The sequence below is a fragment of the Podarcis raffonei genome, chromosome 3, assembly GCF_027172205.1.
Source record: "Podarcis raffonei isolate rPodRaf1 chromosome 3, rPodRaf1.pri, whole genome shotgun sequence".
Classification (NCBI taxonomy): Eukaryota; Metazoa; Chordata; class Lepidosauria; order Squamata; family Lacertidae; genus Podarcis; species Podarcis raffonei.
In genome coordinates, this window is record NC_070604.1 from 118,596,000 (window position 1) to 118,605,366 (window position 9,367).

General features: G+C 43.5%; 1 long non-coding RNA gene across 1 annotated transcript; it reads left to right on the forward strand.

The window, feature by feature from the left end:
* The first annotated feature begins 6,252 nt into the window (after positions 1-6,252).
* LOC128411428 (uncharacterized) lies at positions 6,253-8,405 on the forward strand. The gene is made up of 2 exons (XR_008329808.1): positions 6,253-6,357; positions 8,231-8,405. It is a non-coding gene; the product is annotated as an uncharacterized LOC128411428 (long non-coding RNA).
* Positions 8,406-9,367: the final 962 nt, after the last annotated feature.

A 9,367-nucleotide genomic window follows, 5' to 3' on the forward strand; every position in this document is an offset into this window, starting at 1 on the left:
CACACACCCTGTGTTTTTTTTATGTTATGGTCTATTCCTGTTCAGATGCCTTAACTCCTTACAGCCATTTTCTTAAAAAAAATTACATCTGAAGATAGTTGCGTAGGTTTTAACAGAAAGGAATGTGGAAATGTTGGGTGATGTAACAGACAGGCAATGTTAAAAGCAGCTGAGCATCTGCGGTCTGTAACTGCCATGTTGCTTTTGTGGAAACCAATTTGATGGGCACATTGCAGCAATATCTTTACAATGGCATTTGATTTCAGAGGAGACTGGGGGGTTGGTGAGAGGAATGAGCAGTGGAATAGAGCCCACTGACTTTCCTTCAAGTAACCACAAGGGTCCAGCAATGTGGTGGGGACAGACTTGCCAGAGGGGTGATGCCCACTAGCAATGTGGCTATTTATGGCATGAAATCTGCTATAATACATAATAAAATAATAATACATTTTATTTATACCCCACCCTCCCCGGCCAGAGCTGGGCTCAGGGCAGCTAACACCAATAAAATCACAGTAAAAAACATAATGGGGGGGGGATCAATTTAAAATACAGGTTAAAATGCAATTTAAAATGCAGCCTCATTTTAAAAGTAGCCCATAGATCAAAACCATAAGGGGAGGGAAACATAAGGGTCAGACTGAGTCCAAACCAAAGGCCAGGCGGAACAGCTCTGTCTTGCAGGCCCAGCAGAAAGATGCCAAGTCCCGCAGGGCCCTAGTCTCTTGTGACAGAGCGTTCCACCACGTTGGGGCCAGTGCTGAAAAGGCTCTGGTCCTAGGTGAAACCAATATAAGCACCTTGTGACTTGGGACCTCCAAAATGTTGTCATTTGTGGACCTTAAGGTTCTCCGCGGCGCATACCAGAAGAGGCAGTCCTGTAGGTACGTGGGTCCTAGACCACATAGGGCTTTAAAGGTCAAAACCAGCACCTTAAATAAACAGATTTGCCTGGCACACTTCTCACCAGGCATTTAGCAGAGCTGAAATACAGTCTGCAGCGAAGTGTGAGTCTTGATTGATGAGCAACACACTATTGTTGCAGGCAGATTACTTTACTGCCTGTCATTAAGCTTAATGGTTGCTGAATACAGAGACTGCTGTGGATCGTCTCAGCAGATCAAATCCCAAACTCTCTCCATCACTCAAATAATGCAATGCACAAATTGATACAGCTAACCGGATCCAAAACACCCACCCACCCCACTCACACATGAAAACAAAGATCACCACAGCCAATCACAAACAAACAACCACACCCTAGGCCAACCCCAACCCCAAAGAAACACAAGTAAATACAGTGGTACCTCTGGTTAAGAACTTAATTCGTTCCAGAGGTCTGTTCTTAACCTGAAACTAGCTAATGGGGCCTCCTGCTGCCGCCACACCGCCACCGCCCAATTTCTGTTCTTATCCTGAAGCAAAGTTCTTAACCTGAAGCACTATTTCTGGGTTAGCGGAGTGTGTAACCTGAAGTGTATGTAACCTGAAGTGTATGTAACCTGAGGTACCACTGTACAGTCATACCGCGGATTGAAGACGCTTCAGGTTGAGTGTTTTCAGGTTGTCTTCCGCGGTGACCCGGAAGTAACGGAATGCACATGCACAGACGCTCAAAATGACATCACGCACATGCGCAGAAGAGGCGAATTGCGACCCGCGCAACTGCAGATGCTCAGATGCGGGTTGTGTTCTGCTCAGGATGCAAACGGGGCTCCGGAACGGATCCCATTCGCATCCAGAGGTACCACTGTAGCAGAGAACCTGCACAAGTGATGCTGACACGAAACCCCACATATATTAAGTAAAATAGAAACATCGCCACCCGACCTCACCCCCACTCACCTTTCCCCCCTCCACCTCTTTCCCCCTTTTCTTCCTAATGTCTTAACAAATGAAACTGATCTGTAAAAAATGTTACTTGAAAAAGAGAGAGAGAGAGACATTGCACATACTTTTGTAAACCAAGAAAATCTTTAATAAAAATACATTGAAAAATAAATAATAATAATGCAATGCACATCTCCACGACTTCACTGTCTTATCATTGCACCTGTGTAAGCAATCCAGCTACACAGCCAGAGCCTTGTGTTACATACAGAAACACACAGCTTTCTGAAAAAGAATGACCAACACCCCAAGAAGCAATTCCTATGTGGGGCAATGCATCCTTCTCATAAACTTTTCATTGATCCAAGCTATCTCCCTCTGAAACATGAATACAGCAGATCTGAATGCCTGTGATCTGTAATTGGGATCTTACTTCTGTGGAAACTGCTATGACTGCCAGATTGCAGGAATACCTCTCCAGAGGCATGTGATTCTGGCAACGTTCTCTTCCACGTCAGCCTAAGTCACAGTGTCCCAAGGAGATTACAATTATGGGAAGCATGGGTGCAGCCAGGATTTATTTTAGGGGGGGCCTGTGAAGAAGAAGAGAAGAGTTTGAATTTGATATCCCACTTTATCACTACCCTAAGGAGTCTCAAAGCGGCTAACATTCTCCTTTCCCTTCCTCCCCCACAACAAACACTCTGTGAGATGACTGGGGCTGAGAGACTTGAAAGAAGTGTGACTAGCCCAAGGTCGCCCAGCAGCTGCATGTGGAGGAGCGGGGAATTGAACCCGGTTCACCAGATTACAAGTCCGCCACTCTTAACCAATACACCACACTGGCTCTCCTCCTCCTCTTCCTCTTGTGCCTCCTCTTCTTCCTCTTCTGAATGAACTTTCCTTTCCCTTATGGACCATGGTACTTGTTTCTCCCTCTACCCAGGATTTTCCCTGTTACAACCAGATTTTATGTGCCTTATACTGAATAGTCCCTTTGATGGATCACTGCCTTGCTGTGGCAAAGGGGCTTGAATAACTCAGAGAAGCTATGAGCTATTCCGTGCAGGGCCACCCAAGATGGACAGGTCATAGTGGAGAGTTTTGACCATACGTGATCCACCTGGAGCAGGAACTGGCAAGCCACTCCAGTATCCCTGCCAAGAAAACTCCATGGACAAAGACAACAGGCATATAAAAATTATGACACTGGAAGATGAGCCCCTCAGGTCGGAAGGCGTCCAACATGCTACTGAGGAAGAGCGGAGGACAAGTACAAGTAGATTCAGAGCTGATGAAGTGGCTGGGCCAAAGCCGAAAGGTCGGTCAGTTGTGGATATGCCTGGAAGCGAAAGGAAAGTCCAATGCTGTAAAGAAAAATATTGCATAGGAACCTGGAATGTAAGAACCATGAACCTTGGTAAGCTCCTGAAGCTGAGGTTCCTGAAGCTGAGGCTCCTGAGGTAAGCTCCTGAAGCTGAAGCTGAGAACTTTGGCCACCTCAGGAGAAGAGGAGACTCCCTGGAAAAGACCCATGATGTTGGGAAAGATGGAGGGCACAAGGAGAAGGGGATAGCAGAGGACGAGATGGTTGGACAGTATTCTCGGAGCTACCAGCATGAGTTTGACCAAACTGCGGGAGGCAGTGGAAGACAGGAGTGCCTGGCGTGCTCTGGTCCATGGGGTCACGAAGAGTTGGACATGATTAAACAACTAAACAACATACGGAATAGTATTTGCCTCCTGTTCTTGTGCCCTGCTGGCTTCACTGACATTGGAAGCTGCCCACCAATGTATAATTGTTGTAGAAGGAACTCCAGCTTGGAGAATGAGAATCAAACAACTGTCCAGAGCAAAGTATCATTTCTCCTCCCCACGCCATAACCCTCTCGCAGCATTTTCTGGGCTGATAATTTTGAGGAGCCTCTGATTTGGGTGGTTTCTTTTCTTTTTTCTTTCAATTTTTTAAATTGAGTTTATTTAACAACACATTACACACTCACTTATCAAACAAAACATAAAAATAATAACTCCCAATCAAAACAACAACACACAAACAAACAGCAATAGAACAAAAAACTAAAAGATACAAATAAAACGTAATAACATATGAAAACTTATACAAAATTATTCGTCCATGATATATATACACACACACCATATTTCAAGTCTTTTTCACCTCCAATTGTCTTCGTTCATCCTCAACACATTTCTCTTTTCAATTTTTGGTAAACTGTCTCCTTTTTAGTTTTTTATTATCCCTTATACTTTCTGTTTTAACTTAAGTACCATAAATTATTTTGCAGAAATTAATCAAAACAAGTCCAAGTATTCATTTGAGAGCACTGCTTTTTAAGGTAATCTTTATATTCTTCCCATTCTTTTGTATATATTTGGTTGGGCTGGCCCCTAATTGCCTCTGTCAATTTAGCCAATTCCATATAATCAAATAATTTGTCTTGCCATTCTTTTTTGTCGGTATTGTTTCTTTTCCCCAATTTTTAGCAATTAGTGTTCTCGCAGCCCCTGTAGCATAAAGGAATGTTTTCTTATTTTCTCTGGCAATATCTGTGTCTAATATCACCAACTGAAAGCCATTCTATTCCTTCAGAAACATAAAAAGCATAAGAAGCCAAAACAAAATCATTAAAGTCATTATATTGAGTGGTTGTACCTCCTGCAAGATTTACAGTTGTTTTAATTATGTTTTTCATCAATTAAACAGCCACTGGCAGTACAAAGTATCTCTAATGGAACTTGTTTATTACACAAAATGTCATGTTCATAGAGCAGTGAGTACCATGCTCTGGTTCTGTGGGGGGAGGGAGGAAAAAGAGGGAAAATAAGGATGATATATTCTGGATAATATGTTTTGTTTTAATTTTGAATAAAAAAGTAATTTTAAAAAAAGAATAATCATTCTGGGAGGTGAGCATGTGAAAAGTGCCCTTCCTTCAGGTAACCGCAGGGGTCCAGCAATGCGGTGGGGACAGGTGAGGAGTGAGTCATTTACCTGAGGGATACATCTCCCAGACACTGCCTATGTGGGGCATTGCGTCCTCAGCATAAATGTTTCGTTTGATTCAAGCTATCTCGCTCTGAAACATGAATACAGCACAACTGAAGTTTGTGATCTTCTGTGGAAACTGCTATGACTGACCGAATGCAGGAATGCCATTCCAGAGGCATGTGATTTTGGCACGTTCTCTTCCACGTCAGCCTAAGTCACAATGTCCCAAAGAAATTACAATTATGGGAAGCCCAGCCCAGCCCTCTCTTGGCAAGCTTTGGGGCTCTATGTGGCTTAAAAGCTGGCTTTGCCTGGCTTTGCCACCACAATTCATCCTGAGCCATGAAGATCCTTCACCTGGGCTTGGCAGTTCTCTCTTTGCTGCTCCTGGCTTCCCCAGGTAAGGGATGGAGAGGAAGAAGACAGAGGGACACCTGCCAGTCATTTGTGGGGTGGAAGAGGGAGAGGAGTACAGTGGCTGTTCTGTGGCCTTGCAAGGAAGCTCACTTTTCTTTCTAGAGACATTTCTTCAGTGGTAATCTCTTTCGTGGGAATTCTTTGCATAAAAATGTATATATGGGACAAAATTGCCTGCAAAAGTGTGTCTACTAGGGAAAACATGCACTGTGTTGCTGAATTTTCCCCACTATGCCCATCACTGCTGTGCAATCTCCCCTAATATAACCTTTATTTTCATTCTGTTTTCATGAAGTTACACTTTTTCATGTGAAGTTGAGTAGACACATTTTTAAAAAAAACATTACTTGAAGGGAGAACTGCCTTTCAAAGGATGGCTGTGCTTTGATGTTCACATGTTAACTTTATTATGGTGCATCACATATAAAAGTGGTAAGGAAAAACAAAAGTAGCCACCTCTTTTCTCAGTTTGGTTAGATTTTATGGAATTCCATGCAATTCTATGGAATACGTTTTAAAAATTTTGATCTTTCTATTCCACGGGTCTTTCACTAAATTTGGCATATGTCGTGTCTAATTAGTGGGGAAGTTTTCTTGATGCAATATAGAGCCTTTTATTCTGGGTAGTCCTTAGGACTCTGATGGCTTCAGTTACAGGTTTTAGATTCTCTATAACTTATAAGCCATGTGTGCCTCACTTCTTGCTCTCCTGATTCATAGGTTGACATCCTCCACTTACAAGCAAATATCTGGATAAGCACATTTACCATTTCTTCTTGTGAATATAGCAAGGGGGTGAACAGGAGTGGCCAGTGGCGGGTTGGGGGGGTAGGAGTTAGGATGCCACAGCACCCAGAGAGTCACAGAGCCACTCCGGTTCAAAGAGCTATGGAGTTGTGGATTTCTTTCTGCCTATTGTGAATTATCTTCCTTCTCCACACTTACGTTTGTTTCTCTCTTTGCACAGGATCTACACAAGACGATGAAGTTAACAATTATGACGAGTGTGAAAATAGCGACGGTATTTGCATAAGTGGAGGTTGTCCTGATAATTCTCAATACATTGGAATGTGTGATGATGATCTGTTCTGTTGCAGAAGGTAATTTCTTCTTGCCAAAGGAGATTTACACCTCCTGCCCCTCTCCCTTCAGCCTCTGGATTGATCATTTTTTCATTTCATTTCATTTCATTTCATTTCATTTCATTTCATTTTAATGTTTGATGCATTATTGTATTTTATTATTTTGTTGGAAGCCACCCAGAGTCCTGGGGAAGCCCAGCCAGATGGGTGAGGTATAAATAATAAATTATTGTTGTTGTTATTAATTATTATTATTATTATTATTATTATTATTATTATTATTATTATTTGGCGCCTCTGCTTTGGGTGGCTGCCACCCTTAATTGACACCCCTTCTCAGACTGAGGCTAAGGGACCCACAGAACTAAGAAATTAGTTTCATTACGTACAACCTGGAAAACTTTAGGATGGCTTGTCACAATTAACTATTGATCAGTCTGCATGTTTACAATAATCTGTCTGATTCCAGTTTAGCATCCTTTAACGTAGCATTCATCCGCTGTTAAAATCCACTAGACTTTTCCATCACAACCCTCTTATATCCAATTTGTTAATTACATATATTGCTTTCATAGGTCAATGAGTACCAGCTACCTGCTCCATTAATTACCCAAAGCATCGTTTACCTAAATAGTTAATTGCTCCACGTACCAAATGCAGAGTCCCCTAAGTTGACCATCCTTTGCCTGCAAGCTCGATTGCTCCATTGCAAAACAAGGACAAAAAAATCTATGGCAGAATCAGCCAAGGGCAGCATATCCCATTTTGCCGCTTGAGGCGAAGTAAGAATTGCTTCTTTCAAATGCTACCAGCACGGCTCCTAAGCCCATCTACCTGCTCCTCCTGCCATGGCCTGATCTGCCACTGACACACACCATACCCTCTTGGTTGCAGGCACAGAAGCGGCACTACCATTGTTGCCCGTTTTAAGCAAGGTGGTGCCGAGTTCTTTCACCACAGGCAGAACCAGCGGGGCACGAGAGGCACCAATGGGTTTGTTGCCTGAGGAGCTTCTGCCACCAGAAGCAGGGTCCTCACCTGCCTCATGGCTGGTCCAGCTGTCTTTGGCCCCTTTGCCCTGTGACTTATGCCAGATCTCCTTAGCCAAATCCCCAAACCACACCGTATCTTACTGCTCCTGCTGCTATGGCCTGCTCTGCCACTGCCACACAATCTATCCTCATTGGCAGAGAAGCAGGACAGCCTTCGTTGCAAATTTTAAGCAAGATGGTGCTGTGGTGCTTCATCACTGGAAGAGCCAGTGGTGCAGGAGGGGGATCAAGGAGTGTGTTGTCTACAGGGCATCGATCACCTGAAGCACGGTCCTCACCTGCCTCATGGCTGATCCAGCTCTGCAATCAGGCGTGTCTTTCAGATATAAAGAATTTGAAAGAAGGAATTTTGTCCTGGGTCATTGCAGAGAAATTTGCAACTGGACTGAACAAACCCCAGGGTGCCAGTTCTCCCGTGTTTCTCAAAACATTGTCACAAAATTGTGAGGAGGCTTCCTGTTAACCCAGAATTCTTCCTCAGGGCCACAAAGACAACAAATCCCTGCCGTGCATAACATCCAGTCTGCAGGAGAATATTGGAGACCTTGAAAGCTCCCTCACTATTCTGTGACATATTTAATTATAACTAAAAAAGAAAGTCCCCCAGGGGTAGGGGTTTCTGAGAGACTGCATTTAATTCTCATCGAAAGGTGAATCTATGTAATTCATAGTTTCTGGAAATAAAAAACTGAGACAGACCTATCCCTACCCAATGGTTTATTATCATGAAATGTTTCTTATAGTCCAACATCGCTTGCTTTGTATTTTCTTGTCTCAAACATGGTCACTTTGCTATGAAACTAACTGTTGTCTTTTTGTTGCTGGTTTCTGTGTTTTAGACGGGAGGAATGATAGATGCCTTTGAAAAGTGGAAGATGCTCCCTCTCTTTGAGAGCCGCTGGATCCCGCTTGATCCCCAGCTAGGGACTTCTTCTCCAAAGCATCCAGACTGAAAAAAGCAACAGTTTCAAGGCTTACTTGAGCTTGTGCCTTGCAATAAAAGCAGATCCAAAAGCCTTTTTTCCTCTGTTTTTAATTTCTAAGCATGAGTGTTATTGCTAGTAAGAAGCCAAAATGGCACCTTACGTCCATGAAAAGGAGGTTTTAGCAGGCATGGTTTGTGGAGAGGCCCAAAACGTCATTAGAAAGGAAGGCTAAAAGGGGCTGAGGATCCCCCAAAACAGTCTAGTGAGGAGGACTGGGACACAATGTGGAAAATGAAGAGTGACAAAATATGGGGGGTGGAATGAGAGGGAGAAGAAGTTCAGTTCTGCTTCCATTTAAATGGTAACCAACCTGAGTGGCACTCTTTTAAAAAGTTTGCCAGTTGAAATATAGTCATCCTTCAAAACCGAAAGGTGTCTGAATTTTGGGATTATTGAACTGACCAGACCAGGTCTGGAAGTTTCCTCTTATGGATTCTTGCCCCCTCCCCCCACAGTATTGCAGGTTGGGAAGTGTGGCGATCACACAGGGTCCCCGGACATTTCACCATCTATTGATCCCTGTTCCACCACTTTATTTCTTGCCACCACCACCCAGGCCCTACCTGGTAAAATACTGAGTCCAGTCAGGGTTAAGTTGGAACATAAACTTCTGTTTATTTATTGCAGTTTAACAAGCGTGTGGTTTCATAAACGGTCTCAGTGAATTACAATCATGGGGTGCCTAACCAGACCTATAACTTCTGCTACCTGCTCTCACTCACTAAACCACCTCTCAAATATTTACTTGTCTTCCTTATTTCACTACACTAACTCAACCTAACCACAGACTCTATCCCAATTAACTCCCACTCCCACCAACCACCCCACTCCCAATGAACTCCTCCCTTTGCCCCTCCCAGAGCTGGTTTTATAATCCCTCTGACACCCCCCCCATAGGGTAACCTGTTTAACTATTTCACCTCCAGCACTCTCATATGTTAACTTCACAGGAAGTAGCCCAGGCTTTTGCATAAATTAGCTCCACCAAGC